Source organism: Pleurodeles waltl, chromosome 2_2 (assembly GCF_031143425.1).
Source record: "Pleurodeles waltl isolate 20211129_DDA chromosome 2_2, aPleWal1.hap1.20221129, whole genome shotgun sequence".
NCBI lineage: Eukaryota > Metazoa > Chordata > Amphibia > Caudata > Salamandridae > Pleurodeles > Pleurodeles waltl.
The window spans coordinates 432,017,264-432,044,384 of record NC_090439.1 but is presented as its reverse complement, the minus strand read 5'-3'; positions in this window follow the sequence as shown (position 1 = coordinate 432,044,384).

Below are 27,121 nucleotides of genomic sequence, written 5' to 3'. Positions count from 1 at the left end.
AGGGGGGCTGAGCTTAGGAAGGACGCATGGAGACCCATTCTGGGCATCAGGAGGACACGTGCGGGCCGACGTCGCAGGGCCTGTAACCGGCGCTGAAGCCGGGGCCTAAAGTGGGCACTGGAGGATCCGGAGGCCCGAGCGTGCAGTGGACCTGGCCTGCACCCAGCGGCGTGACCTTGTGCCGAGGCAGCGGTAAGAGGGAATCCGCTCCTTGTGGGTTGGGCGCAGCCGATCCGACATGACTGGGCTCGCTGCCGGTGCTGGGGCCAAGTGCGATGTGCGGCCTGGGTCGGAGGGTGGCTCACGCGAGGCGGCGGAGGCCTGCGGGGGAGGCCGGGCCCATATAAGAAAAGGCAGCTAAAGAGGAGGAGGGGTGCCCTACCCCACTCTATTGCTACAGCGGGCGCTGAGGTACGGAGGAAAGGGCCGGTCCCGGACCCGGACCCAAAGAGGAACAAGCTGAGGGGAAGGGGGAGTGCCCCCCCTCCGCGCTATCGCAATAGCAGAGAGCACGGACCGGAACAGTGGGGAGGACCAGGCCCGGGCCGGAGCGAGGGTGTGCTGCGGGGAGGAGGAGTGGCGCGCCCCTCCCGTGTTTCTGCAATAACATATGGCGCACACCGGTCATCGAGGTGTTGCGGCCCCGGCCCCCCTTCCAGTGGGGACACCCCCTGGAGAGCAGCAGAAGGAGGAGGGCATCAACGGACCTGCGGAGGGGTCCCCGACAATCGAGAAGACCCTACAATAATGGTAACTTACCAGTGGGGAAGCCCCCCAGCATGGAAACAAAGAGGCAAGGGTAAAGAGCACGTGGAAAAGAGTGAGGAAAGGGGTGATTGGCCCACAGAGAGGCAGCTACGCTGGTAACTGAAAGTTGGGACAGTGCTCTGGCAAGAGCAAAACAATGACCAGGCACAATGGAGATCGACGGAGAATCCCTGATTGGGTAAGATTGCGCTAGAGTGGGATTTGGCCCGCGGCACACAAAAAAGAAAAAGAAAAAGAGAGGAGTAAACTGTGAGCACTGAGAAGGAAATCACAGGGAAGACCTTGATCTGTTGGGCCTAACTAACACAGAACGCTAATTACAGCAAAGACAGGGATCGGGAAGTGAAGTGAAGGAGTCAGCGGCAGGGCCTGGGGGACCTTCTGAGTGAGAGATCAGGACGGGAGAATCGATTGCCTCGATCACATACGCCGATGAGAACGACGAGGGACAACCGGTTCTTTTACTACAATCCCAGTAAATTAGAGCTAACCTGATGACATCCAAAAACCGACACAAGGTCAAAAACATGGAGCGCTTGGCAACTGCTGAACCCAAAGAGGGCGACCCTCAGAACCTGTCACAATCGAAAGTCCAAGACACCCTTGATAAAATACTAGGGGCAATAGAGGACACTAAGGCCACATTGCAGCATGATATCAACCAAGTAGCGGTGGAGGTGGGACTCCTGAGAGCAGACCATCAGAAACTCTCAGATAGAGTCAGGGAGACTGAAATAACACTAGCGGACATTATCCCCAAGCAGAAAGAACTAGCAGCCACAGTAGACAGCCTTGGCGATAGAGTGAAGCGACTGGAGCAAAGGGCGGAAGACGCAGAAGGGAGAAACCGAAGAAATAATGTGCGTGTAGTGGGTCTGCCGGAGGGAATAGAGGGAACGAACATGGTAGCATACCTGGAGGACTGGTTGCGCACAGTGGTAGCGCTGGAGGGCTTGACCCCGTTCTTCACACTTGAACGAGCACACCGAGTGCCCTCGAGACCCTTCGCTCCGGGCAGACCACCCAGAGTGGTAATTGCCAGAGTACTGCATTATAGGGACAGGGACACCCTCCTCCAAAGAGCGAGGGAAGCAGGCCCATACAGAGTGGCGAACGGAGAGGTGACGCTGTTCCCGGTTTCACGTTTGAAGTCCAGCTTAAACAAAACTCCTATTTGGCAGTCAAGAAGGCCCTCAGAGCGGAAGGGATCCAGTACTCGCTCCTCTTCCCAGCTCGCCTGAGAGTGATGCACAAGGGTAAATCACTGTTCTTCCAGCAGCCAGAGGAAGCGTGGGACTGGCTTGAAGCCCAAGGGATGCAGCCGACCCGGAGGACGGAAGTCAACACCAGAGAAAACAGGAAATCGAAGAGACGGAGAAGCAGAGGCCGATCCCGGGGAGGGCCAACACAGATGCAGAAAGAAATCGGACGGCTGGCGGCCCTAGATGCGGTGGCATCTTTGAGCAGAGAGCCGTCATCCTCAGGGGGCTCCGGAGTGGAGTCGGATGGCACGGCGGTGTCCTCCACATGGTGCCCGGAGTCCTCGGCGTGAGCCCGAGGGTAGCCCCCCAGACCTTAACGAACTCTGACATCAGAGGAAGTGCACTGGCCCTGAGGTGAGGTGACTTGAGTATTTAAGAGGTCCCTTCCGGACGTGGCTTCCCGCACCTGAATTCTTGACCAAACAGTTAGGATGGCGAGAATCCCTAAGACATTCTTCAATATATTGCACTGTTGCACAGTTTGCTGGGCAACCTTCTGTTCACAAGGTGCCCTGGGGAGAGGGAGTTGGGGTTTGCAGTTATAGAGTTTGATGGTACACCGGATGGGCTGGATGGGAAATCTCAGACATGCACTGAAAGTTAAGGGGATTAGGTCCGCAGAACGGGATCTGGCAAGGGGTAATGCTAACAAAATTGTACATGTCGGAACATAATATACTAACATGGAACATACGTGGTATGTGCGCCCCATCCAAACGACATAGAATACTATCTTACCTGAAACAAAGGGGGGTACAAATAGCAATCCTGCAGGAGACCCACTTAGTCACGGGAGAGGTAGAGAAACTAAGACGCAAATGGAGAGGACAAGTGTTTGCTACTGGCTATTCAGTGTATGCGAGGGGAGTTTTGATTTGGATTCGGGCAGGGGTCCCCTTTGAACTAATATCCAAAAAAGTGGACCGAGAGGGAAGGTATGTGATTGTGGAGGGAAGGCTTAATGGAATCCCTGTGATGCTGGGTAGTGTGTGCGCCCCTAACCAGGACCAAATCCCCTTTATGACACGACAGTCGAGTCACCTCACATATCAACAGTGTGGGGGAATATTATTAGGAGGAGACTTTAACGGAGTATTAGACGTGAACTTAGATCGCTCCTCTCCTCCACTCACAGGTGCAGCGACACATAGGATAGCAAGACACTTAAGGGAGTGGATGAAAGCATGGGGCCTCTTAGATGTATGGTGGGAGCAGCACCCCACAGACAAAGACTACTCATTCTACTCGGGACTGCATAAAGTGCATACTAGAATAGACAGAGTGATGTGAACAGCAGATTTAGCGCAGGGCATGATTCGTTCGGAATACCTCACTTGCACACTGTCAGATCACAATCCCCTGCTGGTCACTTGGAAGACGACATTGGACAGACCCCCGTGCCAACATGGAGACTAACCCCCTCATCGCTAGAAGACCAAGCATACAGGGAGGCCCTTCGCACATATCTATACGATCACATTAGAATTAGCAAGGGATCTGCCTCCTCAAGGTCACTTGAATGGGAGACCCTTAAAGTGGCAACCAGAGGCTTTTGTCTAAGTCAAACAGCGGGAGTGAGACGCACCCTAGAACAGGAATTAAATAACTTGGAGACAATAATGCATGAAGGTGAGCGCAATAGGGAGAATGGAGGGGTGGAGCAAGAAAAGTACGATCAGGCGCGAAAGTCCTATGCTCGGGTTGAGGAGCAGCTTATATGTCACAGCCTCCGGAAATACCTGGCCTCACTCCAAGCGTAGGAGGGATGCTCCGGCAGAATGCTGGCATGGTTGGTAAGAGCAGAGGGGGAGAATGCCCCCATTACGAGCATGCATAACAGGCGGGGAGAACGTCGGGACCCATAAACGATGCCTTTAAAGAGTACTACTCTCACCTCTATAGAGACCCGGGGGACCTTAGAGCAAATGACTTAGATGATTTTTTGGGCCCACTTCCTCTGACGACACTACCACCTGAGGAACAAGACAGCTTAGGGGCTCCACTGACGGAGGACGAGGTACAAGAAGCTATTAAGCAGTTGGCCCCAGGTAAGACCCCGGGCACAGATGGGCTACCAATGAATTTTTACAAAAAATACTCTACACTGTTGACCGCCCAACTAGTGGAAATGAATATGGAGGCGCTGCAACGAGGAACTTTACCAGACTCCTTAAGAGAAGCTCTGGTGGTCCCCCTGCCCAAGTCAGAATCAAAGGAGATTTCAGTGTCTGACTTTCGCCCGCTATCAATGCAAAATAACAACTTTAAAATCCTTATTAAAGCCCTGGCCAATAGATTACTACGTTATATTACCATGTTAGTACATGCAGACCAAAATGGTTTTGTACCGAACTGCAGTACCTCCCTGAATCTGAGGCGCTTATTCGCCCTTCTACACATGCCAGAAGAGGAGAAGCCCAAGGCGGGATGCTGCTTGCAGTAGACTTTGAGAAAGCATTCGACTCAATTAGATGGGACTACCTTAGAAAAGTGATGCGTCGGATGGGTATGGGTGAGGGCTGGATAAAGTGGGTAGACTTACTATACTCGGCACCTCTGGCGGGGGTAAGGACGGGCAGAGTGATCTCAGACACTTACCCGATTCATAGGGGCACGCGACAGGGATGTCCGCTGTCACCATTATTGTTCACCCTGGCCATAGAGCCACTTGCTGCTGAGATGTGATGCAGGGGGATGGGCAGGGGAATAAGCTGGGGCCAATCAGAACATATTATTTCACTGTATGCAGACGACATCCTTATATACACCAAAGATGGGGAGTCAGACTTGCCGTGGGCTCTGACGACGCAAGACAGATTCGGTGCATTATCAGGCCTACTCCTTAACAGAGGCAAGACATGTGTCTTCCCCCTAACGCAAAACCTGGGGCAACCTTCATCTTGCCCGGACGATTTGGTTTGGTCCCCACGCACCTTTAAATACTTGGGCATACAAATATACCATGAGACCGGGGACTTGCGGGATGGGAATATCGGGGTGGCGCTCCGCTCCTTGAGGGTTTCGGTTGGGTTCTGGCGCTCACTAAAATTAACCATAATGGCCAGAATATCCTTGTCTAAAATTATTATGCTGCCCCACCTTCTTCATTATTTTGCCAATCTACCGATACTTATCCCGCAGGCTTGGTTCCGCGAACTGAATACATTACTCAGGGAACTTATCTGGGATGATAGCCGCAAACATACTGCGCTCGTGACCCTCTGTAGGCCGGCGCTATCAGGAGGCCTGGGGGTCCCGGACTTCGAGAACTATTATCTATCCTGCCAATGGGTTGCCAGCTGGTTTGCTGGGAAGGGATGTCTGGAAAGGTGGAGTACCACCGGCGATGCGGGCACGGACTGGGTTGTAGCGGGAATGATTAAAAGGAAGGTAGCCAAACAGGTAGACAGTAGGATGATGAAAATTGCCATTTCAAACTGGAAGAGGTGCATAAAACGAGTGGGTCCCCCTTATTCTCTGGCTTTACCTCTGACTGTGTTATTAATAGACCCGGGAGAAGAGGGCTTGATAGGTACAGGTCTCGGGATCCGGAAAAGAGCAGGGGTGGAAACGATGGGTGATCTCTTCCAGGACGGTGTACTGAAACCGTTTGCTGACCTAGTCCGCGAGAGGGAATTCCACTGGGGCAGTTTCTTCTATATCAGAAATTAACACATAACTTGCGTGAACACTGGGGGACGGTAAATGCGGAACCCATCACACATCAAATATTACACCTCCTCTTGACACTCGGAGATGACTCCCAGCACATCACTAAATTGTACCGAGCCCAACAGGAGGGGGCGCTTGACCTAATGCAACCTTTAAGAGAGAGATGGGAAAGATCCCTGGAAAGTGAAATAACAGACCCCAAGTGGAATAGAGTACTAGCACACTCCAATGAGGTCTCTATAAACACGAGGCTGAGATACACCCAATACAATTACACTCATAGGACGTACCTCACACCCCACCGCTTATTCTTAATGTATGGAGGAGAAGCCAAGACGTGTCCCAGGTGCAGCAAAGTAGATGCAGACTTTGACCACATGGTATGGCGCTGCCCCGAAATACAACGAGGCTGGGGAGATGTGTTGGCAGATCTAACAAGAGTAATTGAAAGGGAATTGTCCTTGTCACCCTCTGTGTGCCTCCTGGGTATTAGAACAGGACTGCCACGTGGGAAAGTGAGGAGCCGATTCATAAACGTAGCTTTGATCCTATATAGGAAATTGATAGCAAAAGGATGGAAGTCCTCCAGACCCCCCACGCTCACGGAATGGAGGGTCGAGGTGGAGAAATGGTCCAGAGCTGAATTGCAGGTATTAAAAAGAGAGAAAGAACGTGGAGTTCGCCAGACACTCATTGCCCCAGCCTGGGAGGAGATACTGACGAAATGGGAGAGGACAGTAAAGGGAGGAGATCTGCCAATAGAAGGGGTAACTTAGGAGCTGAAGAGGGGACAACAATGGAAGGAAACAGGGACACAGCACACACACTGAAATAGGATGAATCTGAAACCCCCACCCTAAACAAGTACTAAGAGGGAAACGACCAAAGGCATCGGAATAAAATTCAAGAGCATAAGTGGAGCAATTAAAGATAAGTATAATTGGGCATGGCATGAAGGAGAAACAGTTTTAATTAGGACGAATAACACAAAAGGACCCCACCTAATTCGGAAAAGAGAGGGAAAAGAGACTAACCCCAAATGAGCAACAACCGACCCACTAGGATACCATCACGTTATTAGTTGAACTTAAAAGTTAGTTTGCGGCTATCCAAGAATGATGGGAAAACCAAAAGACTAAGAATGTGGCATTAATTTATTTCACAGACAGGTACACGAGGAATACTAGACCTGAACTAAGTACGGCAGAATGTGAAGTACTGTAGCAACAAGTTGTAAAATGAGCTATAGAACTTTGCAATGATCTGAAATAACGATGTACGAAATAGCCAATTCTGTAAGACATAAAGTATATTTGTTACAGCAAAATGTTAATAACAAATATATTAAAAAAAAAAAAAAACACGGATGCTCCCGTGCATCAAGCAATGTACTGTAACACCAACCCAACACTTGTAAACTTGGGTTTGCACTAAAATTGTTTGCCTACTCGACAATTGGTTAATGAACAAAAATACCTTATTTTCTCCTTGTTACTTCCTCATTTCATGTGTTGCATTTTGCAGCACACACAGAAAATGGAATATGCCTCTAATAATTGGTTTGTTTGTAAGTAGGCATCCCAATCCTGCAGAAAAACAATCCTGCTCTAAATGCAGGACCTTTGCACCATGGCACAAGGTTGCCTTCATTAGTGTTAGACAGCTACACAACTGTGCCAGCATCAAAATGGAACTGAACAGCACCATATCTTGGTAAATATGGCACTTCTCAGCTCTCTACTGTCCACGCAATGCAAGGAAGTAATTTGACGTGCTGCTCTGTGTTGTGTGAACTATTAGTAAATATGCCACTGGATACCTTGAAGGAGTATGAATGAAAATATGCAACATTAACCCCTTCTGTGCCCAGGACGTAATGGTTACGTCCTGAGGCACAGTGCTTGTGTGCCCAGGACGTAACCATTACGTCCTGGGCACAGAGTTCAGAGGGAGCGCTAGCGCTCTCTCTGTGGGGTTCCCTCCCATCCCCCCAAGGCAAGGATGGAAGGGGAAGCCCTTCCCCTTCCACCCCCTCACCCCTCACCCCTCCCGTGACGTCAATGCGCTATCGCGCGCTGATTGTCACAAGGCCTTCTCCCATCGCGCTGGAAGATCACGTGGAGGAGGCCGAGAGACTTCAAAGGGAAGGAAAGTTATTAGACAAGGGTCGCTCCCCTAGGGGGCAAATTATATTTAGTCCATTTCTGCCCCCCTTGGAGGCAGATTGGCCTATTTTTATGAGGCCAATCTGCCCCCAAGGGGGACAGAAACCACTAGACAACAGGGAGTTGTTGTTTTTTTCGCGAATTTCACGCAAGGGGAGCGACCCCTTAGGCAAGGGTCATTCCCCTGGGGGGCAAATTTATTTTAGGACATTTCTGCCCCCCTGGGGGGCAGATCAGCCTAAGAAACCACTAGGCACCAGGGATTTTTGTTGTTGTTGTTGTTGTTTTAAAGATGGGCCTAAAATCGGCCGATCTGCCCCCAAAGGGAGCAGAAATGGCCTAAATACAATTTGCCCCTCCAGGGGAGCGACCCTTGCCTAAGGGGTCGCGCCTCATCTGTAAAACAACAACAACAACAAAAAATCCCCGGTGCCTAGTGGTTTATGCCCCATCGGCCAAATTAAAATCGGCTGATCTGCCCCCCAGGGGGGCAGAAATGGCTTAAAATAAATTTGCCCCCCAGGGGAGCGACCCTTGCCTAAGGGGTCGCTCCCCTTGCGTGACATTCGCGAAAAAAAAAACCTCCCTGGTGTCTAGTGGTTTCTGTCCCCCTTGGGGGCAGATTGGCCTCATACAAATAGGCCATTCTGCCCCCAAGGGGGGCAGAAATGGCCTAAATATAATTTGCCGCCTAGGGGAGTGACTCTTGCCTAAGGGGTCACTCCCCACCTCAAAAATACAAAACAAAACAAAAACAACAACAACAAAAAAAAGATCCCTGGTGCCTAGAGGCAAGGGTCGCTCCCCTGGAGGGGCAAATTGTATTTAGGCCATTTCTGCTCCCTTTGGGGGCAGATCAGCCGATTTTAGGTCAATCTGCCCCCAAGGGGGGCAGAAACCACTAGGCACTGGGGATCTTTTTTTTTGCGCCAATGTCACGCAAGGGGAGCGACCCTGTATGCAAGGGTGGCTCCGGGGGGGGGGGCGAATTTATTTTCGGCCATTTCTGCCCCCCATTGGGGCAGATCGGCCTATTGTTATTAGAAACCTCCAGGCGCCAGGGCAAAATTATTTTTGTGTTTCTTTTTTGTTTGTTTGATTTTTTAGAGATGGGGAGCAACCCATTAGGCAATGGTCGCTCCCCTGGGGGGCAAATTGTATTTAGACCATTTCTGACACCCTTGGGCGCAGATCAGTGGATTTTAGGTCAATCTGCCCCCAAGGGGGGCAGAAACAACTAGGCACCAGAGATTTTTTTTTTTGCACCAATGTCACGCAAGGGGAGCGACCCCGTAGGCAAGGGTCGCTCCCCGGGGGCCCTGGGGGGGCAAATTTATTTTAGGCCATTTCTGCCCCCCACCCCCACTCCCTCCCCCTGGCCGGCTGAGCTAGAGGCCAAAATACACAGGTAGGCACTTTGCAAAAAACACCTCTGTTTTCTGTGAAAAAATTTGATGTGTCCATGTTGTGTTTTGGGCCATTTCCTTTCGTGGGCGCTAGGCCTACCCACACAAGTGAGGTACCATTTTTATCAGGAGACTTGGGGGAACACAGAATAGCAAAACAAGTGTTATTGCCCCTTGTCTTTCTCTACATTTTTTCCTTCCAAACATAAGGCAGTGTGTAAAAAAGACATCTATTTGAGAAATGCCTTGTAATTCACATGCTAGTATGGGCACCCCGGAATTCAGAGATGTGCAAATAACCACTGCTTCTCAACACCTTATCTTGTTGCCATTTTGGAAATACAAAGGTTTTCTTGATACCTATTTTTCACTTTTTATATTTCAGCAAATGAATTGCTGTATACCCGGTATAGAATAAAAACCCATTACAAGGTGCAGCTCATTTATTGGCTCTGGGTACCTAGAGTTCTTTATGAACCTACAAGCCCTATATATCTCCGCAACCAGAAGAGTTCAGCTGACGTAACAGTATGTAGCTTTAAAAAATATGACATCACAGGAAAAAGGTACAGAGTAAAACGTGGAGAAAAATGGCTGTTTTTTTCACCTCAATTTTAATATTTTTATATTTCACCTGTTATTTTCTGTAGGAAACACTTGTAGGATGTACACAAATGACCCCTTGCTGAATTCCGAATTTTGTCTACTTTTCAGAAATGTTTAGCTTTCTGGGATCCAGCATTGGTTTCTCACCCATTTTGGTCACTAACTGGAAGGAGGCTGAAAGCACAAAAAATTGTAAAAATGGGGTATGTCCCAGTAAAATGTCAAAATTTTATTGAAAAATTGGGTTTTCCAATTCAAGTCTGCCTGTTCCTGAAATCTGGGAAGATGGTGATCTTGCCACTGCAAACCCTTTGTTGATGCCATTTTCAGGGAAAAAACCATGAGCTGCCTTCTGCAGCCCTTTTTTCCCATTTTTTTGAAAAAAAAAAAATGTCACTGTATTTCGGCTAATTTCTTGGTCTCCTTCAGGGGAACCCACAAAGTCTGGGTACCTCTAGGATCCATAGGATGTTGGAAAAAAAGGACTCAAATTTGGCGTGGGTAGCTTATGTGAACAAAAAGTTATGAGGGCCCAAGCACGAACTGCCCCAAATAGCCAAAAAAAGGTTCGGCACAGGAGGGGGAAAAGGCCTGGCAGCGAAGGGGTTAATGAAAATAAGTGGATCCAAAGGCAGTGTAACATCTAATGAATCACATTTGCCATAAGGCAGAAATACAAGACTGGTGCATCATTTAATGCACCTCCACTTGTTGTGCTGGGTGAATTAATTCACTAGAGTTATCCACCGAAACATGTGTTGACCAAGGTTGTGTGAAGACCCTGGACCAAGACACAGGGCTGAAAGACTAAAAGAAGTGGTCCCCTTATTGGGCTACTTAGCATTATTCCGGGGTAATGAGAATTGTATGTAGAAAGTGTATGTTAGCAGGGTGTGTGGATATGAATGAGAGACTGTAGATTATGAGTGGGGTAAAAATTAGTATTTTGTAAATAAATTAGTCTTGTTTTGGTGTTGTTTATTTATATGATATCATAGTATATTCTTAGATGGGACAAAGAAGTGCAACAAGGATAGCTTTTTTATAAAAATATTGTGAAAAAACGTGGTGTAATTTATGAAAATTTATGTAAATGTTTGAAATGTATTATGAGTTAAAGTAGTCTAAGAAGAATGTAAGAAATTCTTGAAAGAAAATTTTGGGTCAGCAACTGTGTTTGATTAATTCACATAATTCATACAAAGAGGTCTAGCGGGAAATTTTACTCATGATTATTGTTATTTTTCCCGTCTTCCCTGTCCTAAGTTGAATTTTCGGGGTACCCTTTTCTGAGTGGTAACATCTAATAAATCATCATGAAAAACATGAAACAATCTCACTACCCTCAACACATCTCTGACGCTGCAACCCCTAACAAAGAACACTTTAAAGTAGTCACCACATTTCATAATGTGGGTATGATCTCTGCAGCAGGTGGGATATCCTAAAGTGCCCTTTCACACTATTTCATAGCATAGGCAACACATTTCGTAATGTGGGTATGATTGCTGCAGTCCAAAGTGCCCTCTCACAGTTCTTCAAAGCATCTCTGAATGCAATGCTAAGTAAAATCAATGATTACATAAAATATCCTAATACAGCATAGGAATTTGTAGTTAACACTACATTGGATAGCTCAGTTCCCTCTTCTCAATGATTGCTTTGATGGGACTGATGTTCAAATATGTCCTCCATACGAGAATGAGTTTACATTTTGAAATTGTAAAAATACTAATTCATTAAACATGCAAATTGTTTGCACTGCCTTAAATATGATTCCTCCATATTTCACCATAATGTGATTAATGCAAGCCTTCTTAGTTATAAATTTCGTGAAGGATATTTATTTGGTGTATAGTGGAAATGCTCTCCATTTTATCACTTAATTCATTTTCACTTTTACATTGCAGGAGACATCGTATTCTTTGCACTCCTGGATTTTAACCCAGTTGGACATGACTTTCCTTGGGCGATTTTCCGAAAACTTTTTTTTTTTCCTCCTGTTTTTTTTTTTTGTTGACTCTCTTTCCTTCGCCTTATGACTCTGGGCAATTTCACCCTCTACTGCAGTAGAAAAGTGTGTGCACCTTTCCTACAAATGCCAGGAAAGGGCGCTTAAATGATTGGTTCAGGTGCTATACCTAAGAGTTTCTTAAAAAGATACAACACATACCTGGGGGGGGGGGCACAGCCCTGGCTAGTGGTGGGATCAGCGGCACTGAGTGTGTCCACCACCAGAATAGCCTGTCAAACATGTATCAGACACACCATTGCAGGCCTATGGAGGTGCAGTTGCACTTGTACTTAGGGTGGTATGACTCACACCCTAGTCAACTGTGAGTGGACCTTTCACTACCCCTATAGCACCCCATGAGATGAAAGGCTGTCCAGGTACCCATGGGTATTCTATGCCCCGATAGTGAAGAAACCCACATGGGTTTTCCCTAGCTAGGAAGTCAGCTCTTCTCATAGGGTTGGTTGATTTTCTTTTAGTTGCCTTGGGGCTCTGGGCACTTTCACACTGTAAGTACAGTCTGAAAGTGCGTGCATTGTTCCTACACATGTAAGCAAGTTGCACTTACCAGTGTGTGCGCACTTGCACCAAGGGTGTTTTTAAACATGTACTAAGCCTGCTATTGCAGGCCTGAGTGCGCGCGCTTCCACCATGTTGTTTTAAACATGTGTCCAGCCTGTCATTGCAGACCTGTGTGAGCTCAATTACACATATGCTCAGGTTGGCCTTTCTAAATCCCCAACCAACCCTGATACCATTAGGACCCCTCAAGGGTATGTCCTGGAGGGGTGAAGTGAGTGGTCGGTGGTTACCACGTGGGACTGATTGAAATCACTCCAAACTGCAAAACTGGATTGCAGTGGAGCAGCGTCACAATGTTTCCTATCATTGAATTTGCAATGACAAACCCTTTCCTATGGTAATGGTGATTTTGTCATTCCTAGCTTAGAAATTTCACTTCTACAAAGTAGGCTCTAAAATGTGTTGTTTGCCTTGCTACTTGGCTGTAATCCACACTGGAGGCTTGGGGACCATAGCTGTGCATTCCCCAGTGACAGCTATAAACATTGGGCATTCGACTTGAATGACAGACCTCTGCCATTTCAAGGCCAGGTTGAATTAACTGGAAGCGGAGGTTTTTACACTTGGTATACAGGAGCCAGATCATGGACCCACTAAAGATTAAGATCTGCAATCCACGGTCCCATGGCAGATAGGACTGGAATTTAGGGGAGACATCTTTGGTTCAAGGGGAGAACTTTTTAACCATACCTAACTTCAAAGGCACACTACCGTATAATTGCTGGTGCCATACTTAAGCAGGGCAGAGACACACTTGTAGGGATGTGGGACCGGGGAACCTGGTCTGTGAGGTGTACACTACCAGAGGAATCTGTTGTCCTCCAAGAGGATTAGTGCTTTTGGAACAGAATGTGTACCCTTCCTGTATAGTGGCTGGTCTGGACTGACAACCTGCTGCTGTGTGGCACCCTGAAGCGTGCTCTCCAAGAGCTTAGTAGCTTGCCCACTGTTCTCTTGTGGAGGTCTCGGGACATCAAAGACCACCAACGTAGGACTCACACCAACTATTTGTGACACCTGGAGAGCGGTGCCCACATTGTCTGCTAAATCTCAACTGGTAGTGCAGCATGAGAGTGGAACTAAGATCTGCTTTTATTTTCTACAGAATTGCACTCCACACTTTTCATTATTTGACAATGCGCAATGCAGCATGACAAATTGCTTCACTGCACTATGTCAAATTGAGAGGGGAAGAATGAACCAACTTTATTAATATATGCCGTATTCCTTCTATCTTACTGTGCTGGAGCACCACGTCCTGCCTAGCACCAATGCAAGCACCCTTGCACCATAGTGCAAGAAGGGGCACCTTCCTACACACAAACAATCCTTAGAGCAACATGTCTCTTTTTTGTGTGTTGCATAATGCATCACACTTTGAAAGAGGAAACAACAAGGAGAAATAAAATATTTCTCCTTGTTGCTCCTCTGTCCGGAAGGTATAATATTTTGATGCATTCACAGGTTTACTAGTCTTTTTAAATCAGGGAATGCCGCAAAAAACATAGATGGATGCATGTGAATAACCACCCATGCAACACCTTCCCTGTGCAAAGTAACGCAAGGCAGTGACTTGCATTACCGTAGATTTATCAAGTCACATAGGGCCAACCAAGGTGGCTGTGCGTCGCTTGGTAAATCTGACTTAAGGATTGCATTGCCCTTGCGTTATCTGTGTGTTTTTGAGTTTGTGAGACATCTGCTTCTGCATGGGCCTGTGAGAGTGAAGCAGCATTGTTGCTTCTGGGGCTGAAATGTCACTGAGGCTTGAAAACCCCTTGCTTGTGCCACCACCAAATTCACCAGTTTTGGAGATGTTTGATGTTTGGATGTTTTTTAAAATTATGGTGATTTGTACCAGGCCACCTGTTAGGTCAACACTATAGTGGCCCTTGTTCACCTGCATGTTTGTTCACTGTTCTCCTTGAAAGCATTGCTTTTGTATGTGTGAGCCAGTGAACAGAATTAGTAAAAACATCCAGTCTGCACATAATCTGAGGATGGCGGAGTGAGTGATGTTATCCTGCTTTATTACTGTCCATAGGTTAGCAATAGCATCTGTGAGTTATCAGAAATGATCTGAAACAGCTTTTTAACTCTCCTCTGCAGTGTTGTTTTGCTTTTCTAAGCAATCTTTTAGGTCAACAATGTTTTTATTTATGTACACCAATTGTGTCTTCACTGATTTAATGTTTTACATGTCTTTACTAGTTAAATGTTTTTACATTTTAGTTGCTGCACAAACAACATTGGAGCCTCCAAACCATCATAAAGAGCTGTATTGTCACCTCCATCTGATGCCCTACATTTTCACTTGTCTGATTCTGGCACCAGAATGAGTTGTAGGTATGTCTAATGTTTATTTTTTTGTTTCGTCTGGAAACTAAAGCAGTTGAGAGACTTCTGCACATGTTTTGTAGGTGAGGGTGGGTATTGGTGTTGTAGTGTGATCTTCCTCCATATCTGAGGGAGTGTCCTGAGTGTCCTCATAAGTTGTTTCCTCAACTCTTAATGATGGTACATTTGTGAGATGGATGACAAGTATTTGAGTTTACTGAATATCAATGTTTTTTTCAAATTTGTATGACAAAATTAAAATGTTTGTTTATCACCAAATTTCTTTTCTTGTTTTTTAATGTCAGTAACTTTGATTACTAACGATGGAAAAATAATGACAAAAATAATCTCCAACTAATGCTTACCTTAAGGGCTACAAATCACAATCTACATGAAAATACTATGGATAGTTTAAGATTGGTTGCTTTGTTGGAAGTGATTCAAAGTTTACAAAATATAGCTAATAAACTAAACAGAATATATTGTTAAAAAAATATACCTTACCCTTTCAGTGTATTGAGCGGGGGAGAGGTGTCAATTGTCTGACACACCAACAATGCTTTCAGGCTGAAAGTTATCCTCAAGCAAGTTTTCAGTCGGTGTAGCAGGTGGTTGGGTAGGGCGTCCACCATCTGTTTCCTGGCCCTCTGAAAATCTGGTTGTCACCTTTTCTTGGGTACTTGAAGGCAGATTGTATCAGCACTTTCTAATTTCCTCAATTTATGTTGTGTCATTAACACAGCACTTATTTTCTTCTGGTTGTCCTTCTAGATTTTACTCTTCTGGCTATCAGTTACTTGAAAGAGTTTTTTCCAAACAGCTCATCCTGATGTGCCACATACTCTTCTGTAAGCATCTCAAGCTCCTTGTGGCTGAACTTCAGCTTTTTTGTGGCCTCCTGCATTCTTCTCATTATGCTCATTGGAAATGCAACATGCCTCCAAAGAATAAGAAAGTTACAGAGCTCACACACCCTTAATTCCTTTGTCAATCTGTGTACTCCATGTGTGAACTCAATTTCCCATTGTGAGGTCATCAAGCTGCGACTGTCACAATTTGTGATTTTGAAGAAACAGTGATTCTCTAGTGACTGAATTGCTATTTGGAAATCACAAAAAAAGCAAATGTGAATCCTAACTATCCCCTAATTGAGTAAAAGTAGCAATTACTTAATTTGATTTAGATGCAGTAGCAGTTTGAAAATCACTATTCTAAACCTTAGCACATCTGTCCCCTAGGAACATAGGAGCATAGGAGCAGTGACTATAAGACATATATAGGAAGTGACTATAGGACAAACTATAACCATAAGACAATCAAAGAAACAGTTGCCTATAAGGACAGTGACTGTAGCAATTTCCTAATTGCAATTTTTATACAGTAGCAGTTTGTGAATCACTATTCTAAATTGTAGTACATCTAGCCACAGATTTTTTCCAAAATCTAGACACACCTTAACCCTTAACCCATGTCACAATGTCAATGTGTTTGACTGTGCAGCATGCAGTCATGTCCTCAGATTCCTATACTTCCATCTACCTGCACAATCTGTGCTAATATGCCACTTTTTTGCCAAATCTAAAGCACACTCTTAGGATCTTACAAATAACAACAAATCTCAGCACTTATACATATTATTTAAAATCATACTCTTCTCCCATCCATACCCTACAAATGTCGTAATTACTGAAATCCCAGCATGAAAACTGCATTGTGACCCGACCACAGGTAAAAAATAAAAAAATAAAAAACGGTAATACAATACATAAGAGGGTTAATAACAATCAATATGTCACACAACATTACACCATACTACACAAAGCTAGCACTATACTATGGCACAGAAGCCTCACAAAACAATTTAATTTTGCATGCGACAATACTCTGTCTCAGCACAACCATGGAGGATACAAGGTTATCACTTTGCCCCAAAACTTCGGTGTAGTGAGTAAACGTCACACTTAATGAATGAATCAAGGTTCGCCATATTTACTCCCTTTGTCCAACTTTACAAGGAAATCCTCTCTATGTCTCTTCCACACAGGTTTGCTTGAAACATACCTCCATGTTTTAGTTTCACAGCCATCATGAATCTCAAAAATGTTATAAAGTTTTGAGAAAACCTTCATAAAGTTAAAGGCAAGAAAGCACAACCTTGTATACCAGTACCTGAAATCAAAGGGATCACCACACCATTCAACAGAACAAAATAACATATCACGTTCTTGTGATATGACAAAAAGCACCACATCATATGACACACCCCACCACTTCAAACCATTCCATTTGCTGCATTATCATGCTATACCACATCACACCATAAGTTCCAAAAAACACTCAATAATACTCTGTGTTACATTTCAGCACACCAAGGCCCATATTTATACTTTCTTAGCACCGCATTTGCGTAATTTTTTGATGCAAATGCAGCACAATCTTCCAAAATACAATTGTATTTTGTAAGTTTGCGCCAATTTTGCGTCACAAAATTACGCAAATGCGGCCCATGGCTCCCCCACAGTTTTATTTCTAAGGATCTACCAAACCTTAAAATCCAGGGTTTAGAGGTTATTCAGAAGGGGCCATGGTGACAAAGAACCTTCATCAGGAGACAGCCTTTCCGGTCAAGGAACTAGGTCAGGCAGACATCAAGGAATAAGTACACAAGCACAGTGATAGAATCTAGGTCAAATAAATGCTATTTAACTAGACTTAATATGCATCCATATTGTTTGTATAGAATTTAGCTAGACTGGTAGCTTACTTAACAGTAACCACCACAACCAATACAATACCCCAGTTGAAAGGAATGGCAGGTTCAGAAGGAATAAGTGTGTTTTTCTGTCAAGTAAAGCAGATTCTCAAAACAAAGGCTACATTGCAGGCTTTGGTAGGCTACATTGTGGCATCTACATTACTGCCACTCGGCATTTATCTTTGTTGGGGTACCATGCCACTAGACATCAGGATTCCTCTCAATTGCACAACCTTGCATGTTAGTTAAGACAACATCTTTCACACAGAGCCACACATTGGATACCAACTGATTGAACAAAATGTTAAGATCATCCAGTCGCGGCTCGCACTAAGCAGCCGGGGCGGGGTGTCACGCTCACGGGGGGGAAGAAGAATTAAATTAAATTAAAAGTCATTTTAAAAAACTACTTACTTTACTGCGTGTTCCGCTTCACTCCTCTGTCTCTTCGCTGCAGGCAGACACAGGCTCCCAGCCTCCCTTGCACCAATCCTGACACTGCTTAGAGTAGTGTTAGGATTAGCTGAGAGCACCCAGGCAGGGTGCTTCCAGACAGACTGGGAGACTGCGCAGGCTCTCTCCAGCCCAGCAACTGCATTACTGGGCTGGAGAGAACCCAGTGCACATGTGTGTTTGGCCGGCCCAAGACGGCCCGCCAAACACACATGCCCTCTGAAGGGCAGTGCTGTGCAATCCCCCTCATTCCTCGTCACCCCCACAGCCCTGCCTCTTTCCCAAAAAAACGATCATAAACACAGTTTCTGATCATTTTTTGGGAAAAGGTTTGCAGCTGCCGCTGCTGGCGGGGCCCGACATTCCTCCGCCCTTTATGGAGGAGCCACCCCTGAGAACATCATTTGGACAGGTGAAGCAACATTAAGATTTTTGAAGTTACAAAACACGTTTTGGTTTTAGAGTATTGATTAGTACATTTAGTGCCATATGTACAGATTTTAGAAATAGCAATTACTTTATTGCAATTTTCTGTGAATCATAAATTTGAAATTGCTATTCCTAATGTATGCTAATGTATGAAACACTTTCAGTTCCAGTTACAGACTTCTAAGGACATTGCAAATAAACCTACCACAAGACTATTAATGAGATCAATCGCAATTTGTGACCCATTAGGAAGCGCAGCTATTACAGAGATGTGGCCTTCTGGGGTCAGCAGACCACCGTGTCTGTGATTGCTTTTAAATAAAACAAACTTTTTTTTTAAAGCAGCCTATTTTCCTTAAAGAAACTAGTATGTGGTTAAAAAAAAAACAAAGAAACGTTTGAGTTGAATTTTTTGAGAGTCAAAATACTTTGTTTCAACATTCACAAAAAAAAGGGGGTCCCGTCTGGACCTCTTCCCATTTGCTAATTGTTAATACCACCTTTGAGGTGTTGGCACAAAATGAATGTTTTGCAACCTTAATTCAATCACAAAACATTCATACATAGCACTGCAATTCAGTGTTTGTTATGGAAGGCCTAAACACGCCCCTTCCAAATAACGAATCACTAAACGCAAATTGTGATTCGGTAACATTCTGCAACTCAGGCTGTTTCCAACCACAAAAATGATTTTGTACTCATGGTCCTAAACAGCTTGATGTGAGCAAAGAGGAAATAAAGCAATTTCTAGTCACAAGGAACCTTTGGTCTGATTATCTCCTTTACTTGAAAAATCAAACTTAATTCTCTGAGCCTGTCATTACTAATTGTAATTGGTAAGGTCTAGGAGGAACCTCGCACCTTCTGAGGCTCTACAGAAGGCCCAAAATCTGGGTTGACTTCCAAATAGTCAATTAATAAAATGCCAATCTTGTTAGATTCGAAGAGGACAGAGCCTCAACTACACGCAGAGACCACCCCTCAGTGAAAATCATGTTGCAAGTCATAATGTCACTGGTTAAAAGTATGCAAGATCTTCTAACTACCTACCAAACATCACAATAGAGAAAATCATCCTATAGCCTTTTCAGAGTGCACACTTTATTAGGGCATGAAAAAGACCTGATGACCTCATTACCTGCACAAAAGAAACTCTATTTTGGGCACATCTATCTTTTTAGACCTGAACGTGCCCACCATGAACTCAAAAGAACCAAACATCTAAGACATTTTTAATGTCTAAAAGGTATAAAGCAGGCAACATAACATAAATCAGTGTAATCCAAGGCAATTGTTTGTCCCCAACATGATTCTACATTTTACCACTGCAATTAGAGATGAATGGTCATCATTCACTTTTGGAGGGAAGTGTTGAAAAGAGAGGATTCCGGTCGATTTCAAGGGAACGAAGGGGCCATTAAAAGTGGTTGACCAACCTTTCCCAGGTCTTGGTCTTCACTAGATTTCCAGCTAAGGCAAGTTTATGGGCCAGGTTAAGGAGCAATTCTCTGTACTGTTGGATGGCCACCACTCTCCTGGTTGCCCCTGGTTTGGAGTTCCTTGCCTTGCTGTACAGGTTTTCCTCCTCTCAGTACACCTTTAGCATTCCAGTGACAAAAACTACTTCCTGTTTAATGGTCAGCTGTCTCATGCCCTTGAGGGTGTAACAAGTCCTTTGTCCCTAGCTCAAGTCCTTTCTGGAGGTTCCACCTGCTCCTTGGAGCTCTGCCCGGTCAGGCACATCTCTCAAAGAAGCAGCCTCCAATTCAGATACCAGGCCTTCCCTCCTGAGGGTTAGGCTCCTCTGGGGTCTGTGGACATTTGGAAGTTGCCTTGCTAGACCTACTGCCCTGCCTCTTGGAACTAGGGCCTTGTGCCATTTTCCGGGCTCCAAAGTCCCTTGATTTTCCCTTAAGGCCTTTTGTGTTCTAGTTTAGAAACATACCCACTCAGGGAGACCCAGTATTGCTGCATGGATCTGTCCTTCCTCTTCTGCCCAGGCAGACGTTTGGTGCTCATTATCCAGATGACACTCCACTGGGACGGCAAGGACACAGTTACTTTCTTATGGCAAGTCACCCCTCCCCACCCAAAGTCTATAATAGCTATGAGATGAGACCTTGTAATATTCTCAGAGTTAACTGTCTGGTACACCTCATCAGCTATGAAATGTCCTGAGGAGACCAGCTTGGTCATGACCATGGTGATGCTGGCACCTGTATACCCCAAGGGCCTGAACTTTAACCTCATAGATTTTTGGCCCCTACCTGTACTTTTCCATGCCAACAGCCAGTGGGCCAAAAGTTCAACTCCCTCCAAGCCACAGAGACTAAGGCCCTCATTCTAACCCTGGTGGTGTAACACCGCCAGGGCAGAGGGCAGAGGAAGCACCGCCAACAGGCTGGCGGTGCTTCCAGGGCCATTCTGACCGCGGCGGTAACGCCGCGGTCAGAAAAGGGGAACCGGCGGTTTCCTGCCGGTTTTCCCCTGGCCCAGGGAATCTCCATGGCGGCTTTCCGACCCCCTTACCGCCAGCCTGTTCCTGGCGGTTTTCACCGCCAGGAATAGGCTGGCGGTAACGGGTGTCGTGGGGCCCCCTAACAGGGCCCCACCATGATTTTCACTGTCTGCTGAGCAGACAGTGAAAATCGCGACGGGTGCCACTGCACCCGTCGCACCCCTGCAACTCCGTCGGCTCCATTCGGAGCCGGCATCCTCGTTGCAGGGGCATTTCCGCTGGGCCGGCGGGCGCTCTTTTGGAGAGCGCCCGCCGGCCCAGCGGAAATGTAAGAATGGCGGTGCGGTCATTTGTCGGCGGGACTTTGGCGGGCGGCCTCGGCCGCCCGCCAAAGTCTGAATCAGGCCCTAAATTGGCTTCAGTATATCCCTTGCAATCCCCAGGCACAACATTGACCCCCATCCCTACACTAGACATGCCTTTGACATGGTTACCAGTGAGTGACCTCTCTTGTGGCCTAGATGTTTACAGTCATAGCACACCCCAGCCTTTGTAGTACCAAAATTCATTCCCAAGTGCCTCCTCACCTTTGAATGGGATGTGGCTCTGGACTCACCCCTTGTGCATCTTTGGGAACTCTTTGGGCACTTCTGACTTTCTATGTTTGAACCCATCTTTCCCATGAATGGGAGGCCTGTCCTCCTTAGGATATTAGGTTGCTGGTTGACTGGGTGTGAGTCCTGGTCAAGCAGCAAGTGCACTTTTTCTCAGGGTGAAGTCACAAACAGCCATAAGTTAACCTGTGCTCAGCCCTAGAGCAGCTTGGCACAGAGCAGTCAGGCTTAATTCAGAGGCAATGCATACAGTTGTGCAACAGTTTAAACAGTAACACAGTAAAAACGCACCACAAAAGAATCTCACACCAGTTTAGAAAAATAGAGAAACTGTAATAAATAAAACATTAGCAAAACAACAAAAATCCATTAAGTAGCACAGGAGTTACGATTTTTTAAAAGATTTTAGGACAACATAGTTCCAAAAAGCAAAAAGCTCCAACCTTAGCTATCTGTCTGTGTGAAACTGGGAGAAAATCACAAGTTCAGGCCAATGGCAATGGAGCACGGGTCAGATGCATGAACCAGGTTAGTTCAGCCAAACAGTTACTTTCTTAGTCCAGCGCAAAGACTCCCATTCACAGTGGAGAAAGTCATGAGGAGCAGGGAAGAATCACAGACGGTCATTGACACACTGGTCTTTCTTCCTGGCAGAGTATTCAAAAGTCAAGAACTGTACTGAAGATGTGGTGTCTGAAGTTCAATATTTATACCTGGCTCCCTTCTACTGGGAGGTGGGAGAAGCTTCTAGACATTCCCCTTGAAGTCCCCAGGCATCCCACCTTCCCACCTTGGCTCCAGATTAATGACAGGGGGTATGCAGTTTTTTGGTGGAGGCAGGACAAAGCCTACCCAATTGTAAGTAGGGCTTGGCCCAGTTCCTCCTTCCCATTCTGCCAGTGATGGCCCATCCGGTCACACCTATGCACTCTATTTTGTGTGGCTGTATAGGAGGGCTACACAAAGCCAAATTGTCAGCTACACCCAGTAATGTGACCCAGAGACTGGCTACAGGCACTAAATGGCTAAGGCAGGAAAATGCACCTTCCTAAAAGTTACATTTTCTAAATTGCAGTTTAAAATTTGACTTCACCAGAAGCTAGGATTTCTGATTACCATTCCAAAGACACCAAACAGGAACTGGTTACCTTCTCCCATTTGGAAATGATAGCTTATTAGATGTAATTAGGTAACTCCAATGTTATCTAATGGGAGAGGTAGGCCTTGCAGTGGTGAAAAATTAATTTAAGAGTTGTTCACTACCAGGGCATGCAAAACTGAAAAGTACATGTCCAACTTTTTAAATACACTGCTCCCTGCCAGTTGGGCTGTCCTGAGCTTACACTAGAAGGTTTTTATGTGTATTAGAACTGAGGTTTTGGGCCTAGCAAATCATTTATTTTGCCAAATTAAAATGTCATTTAAAAACTGCACGCACAGGCTGTAAAGACAGGGCGGAGACATGAAAGGACTATATAAGTGGGTGGCACAACCAGTACTGCAGGCTTACTAGTAGCGTTTAATTTACTGGCCCTGGGAACATAGAGTACCACTTTATTAGGGACTTATTAGTAAATTAAATATGCCAAATGGGTATGAGACAATGTAACCATGTTTCAAATAGTGGGCATTTGTACTCTAGCACAAGTTAGCAGTGGTAATGTGTGCAGAGTCCTAAGGTCAGCACAACAATATCAGCAAATATGGAGGAGGAAGGCAAAATGTTTGGGGGAAGGCAGATCTAGCATGTGTTCTCCCAGCTGAAAGTAGAGAGAACTATCCAACCTCTTGGAAATTCTCATGACTAAGGTAGAAAATCCTGGATAGACCATCAGCATTGGAGTGGCCTGAGCCAGGACTGTGTTCCACTGTAAAGTCCATTCCTGGTAGAGAGATGGACCTCCTAAAAGATGTAGTATTTTCACCCCTCATTTGCATGAGCCATCTGAGGATCCTGTGGTCTGTCTGAACCCAGAGTGAGTCCCAAAAAGGTATGGTCTCAGCTTCTTCAGTGCACAGACACCAAAGGATGATGAGGCCTCCCTTTCAATCAAACTCTACCTCAGTTCCTGGGGAATTATCCTCTTGCTAGAGAAAGCTTCAGGTTATTTGAGGCCCTCCTCATTTAGCTGTGCTAAGACATCCATAAACCCTGCTCTGAGGTATCGGTAAGCATTATAAACTCCTTAGAGAAGTAAGAGGCCTTGAGTACACATGGTGTACAAATGGCCTGCTTTAGGGTGTCAAAGGCTTTATGGCAGGCCTCTGCCCAGATCACTATTCTGGGCTGCTTTTTTGATGTCAGCTCTGTTAAGGGGGCAACAATGGGGTCACATCCCTTAACAAACCTCCTAAAGTATTATGTGAGGCCCATGAAGGTCCTCACCTCTCTCTGTGTTTTAGGGGGTTGCCAAGCTAGAATAGTCTCCATCTTGGCCTGGAGGGGGCGCACCCTGCCCGACCCACCATGTGGCACAGATATGCCATGGATACCTGCCCTGTCTTACTGGCCTTGATAGTCATACCCGCCTGCTACAGGAGGTGAAACACCTTGTGGAGGTGGTAATGGTTTTCCTCACAGCTGGAGCTGAAGAACAGCTCTGTTGTTCAGGTAGGTGGCACAGAATGCCTCCTTTCCTGCCAGAACCCGGTTCACCAGCCTCTGAAAGTTGGCAGGGACATTCTTCAACCCAAAGGGTGTCAACCTAAATTGGAAATGGCTCTCTGAGGTTGAGAATGTAGTCCTCTCTTTTTCACCCTCAGTCACAGATATCTGCTAGTATCCTCAGGTGAAGTTAAAGGTACTGAGGAACTTGGTAGCGCCCAATCTGTTGATGAGCTCAGGGTTGGGGTATGTGTCAGTCTTCGTTAAGGAATTGAGTCCCCTGTAGTCCAAAGAGAACCTAAGTTCTGGTGTGGTGCCCAGTGGGGCAGCCTTGGGTACCAGCACCACAGGGATGGACAGGGACTGTTGAAGGGGTCAATCATCCATAACACCGGCATCCTAAAACCAGCACCTTGGGACTTTCACCTTGATACTGGTCCTCACCTTGTCTTTCAGCCTGTACATTTTATTTTTAAGACAGTGACTGTCTCCATTGTCAATATAATGGACACCGAGGTGAGTGAGTCCAGGGGTGAGGGAGAACAGAGAGAACTGCCCCAGCCACTGGTGACAGTCACACTGCTGTTATGGGGTCAGAGTAGGGGGCAGGGTGACACCCTGTACTGACCCATCATGCTCTCAGGAAGACAGGAGGTCAGGGGAGGATCACTCTCCTCTTCCACCCCTTCCACTGTCACCTGGAGCATGTTGCCTTTGGACTTCTCAAAGTGGGGTTTGAAGTAGTTTAATTGGAGTACCCTCAACAGGTTTCTTGGGGTCTTGATATCCAGTAAGTAGGTGGACTTCCACTTCTGATCCTTCTTCTCATATGGGTTTGCCCAGCCATCATGGGGCGCTCAGAAGCCACAGGCTCCAATAACCCACAACTTACTGCCAGGTTGAAACTCTACCAGAGTGGCCTTCTGGTCACGGCAAAGTGTCATAACTTCTTGACTGTCCTCAAGATTGCTTTTCGCCTTTCCAGTAGTGGTGCATCTGGTTGTGGAGGTCCAACATCTAGCTAATCACATCCTGAGGGGATTTCTTGGGAGCGTGTACTTGCCCCTCTTCTACAAAGCTAAGAGGTCCCCTAAAATGGTGCCCACACAAAGGTTCAAAGGGGCTAAACCCCTCTCCCTTCTGTGGCACCACTCTGTAGGCCAAGAGAAGGCGAGAAGGCATAGAAGGAGAAGGTCCTGTGTATGCCCATGGCCCTGGTAGGCCCATTATCATTCCTTTGAGGGTCTTGTTAAATCTCTCTGCAAGCTTGTATGTTTGGGGGTAGTAGAGAGTGGAGAACCTATAAGTCACTCCACACTCAACGTACATGGACTTATGTACACTGCTATGAAGTTAGTGCCTCTGTCAGACACTACCTGTTTTGGGAACCCCACCTTCGTAATAGTTCCTATCAGGACCCTGGCCACCACAGGTGCAGCCACTGACATCAGAGGGATGGCCTCTCAGTAGCGAGTGGCATGGTCCAAGACCAGGAGTAACCTGCTCTCTAAAGCTGCCTTGGGGACTAGGGGGCCACAATGTTGATGCACACCCTCTAAAAGAGGCCACCAACAACAGGTCAGAGGACCCTTGAGCTTTTTTCCTACCTGTCCACTAGCCTGGCAGGTAGGACAGGATCTATAAATGCATCTGAGACTGTCTTCTTCCCTGGCCATTGGAAGTGGGCAACAAGCCTGGCAAAGATCTTGCCTTGCCTCTGATGTCCTGCCATCAACACGCAAGCTGCCCCAGGTCCATGACGTTAAGCCTCAATATATATGAGGTGTTCTCCAAACAGATAGGATACCACCTGCTGCCTGGACCTCAGCTTGCCACCGCAAGCCATTCTAGAGTGGGGCACTCTTTCTGTGCCTTCCAGAATTCCACCCTCGTGGCTCTACCATCAACTTGCCATCTAGAAAGCTCAAGCAGGCCAACCAGGGTGGCTATGTCCTCCCCAGTAGGTGCAGGGGCCTCCTCTTCAGCTGCTCCATCAACCTGAACCATGGGAACTTCAGAGGCTGGTTTCCCACATCCCTTGCCCCTCCCTTCTTGGCAGATGTCTCTGCCATTGTTCCAGGTTTCAGATGTCCTTGACTCCCTTCCCAGGCAGCCATTGACCTTGAGGTCATACAGACCCATTCAGGCAACATCTCCAATTGTGAAGTCAGCTCTACCTCCTTTCAGATAGTGTGCTCCAAGTCACTCCCCAACAGACATTCAAGAAGAATGGCAGGACTCACTGCTACTTTTAGAGAACCTGAGATGCTCCCCATGTGAAGGGAACCAGAGCTACTCGTAGATAACTAACACAGTTTCTTTTACTATGAATTAGTAGAATGTTTTTGGTAGGACCTGCTCTGAGGACACCAGCTGACACCTCACAGTAGTCATGCTGGCTCTGGTGTGTCTACCACCAGTTGGCTGTTGAAAGTACCCACTGCCTGTATTTACAAGTATTGGCAGGCATACGAGCTTTTCGCACACTCTCCATAACCCCCAACCAGACACTATGATAACCTCTGATAACCAAACTGGGACCACCTCCTCCCCAAACACTACACTCACCACCCAGGTGTCTGACCACACTTGGACTGCTGTACCCTCTTGGGACATTTGGTATCTCCCTTGGAGTGCCCATACTTGTAACACTCTGCAGAATGGGAGACAAACTTCCCTGACTATGTATTAAAGAATCCCTTTTTCTTGGACTCTGACTGGGCCTGGATACCAATATTCCCTTGGTAATTTGTTTTGCTGGCCTTTGGAAAATACCATACTTTTAAAGTATTGAGCATGTTTTCCTTGAGAATCAAGTTGTACAGCCCATTGTAATTATTAACTTTGCTGCCCCTCACCCAGGCATTCAGTGACTTGTTAAGGTAGTCCAGGAAATCCACCCACGACTGTTTGTGGAGTTTGTGGCTTTCCCTGAACCTCTGGTGACACTTTTCAGGGGTCAGCCCAGATTTCGCTAAAATGATGGTTTCAATGG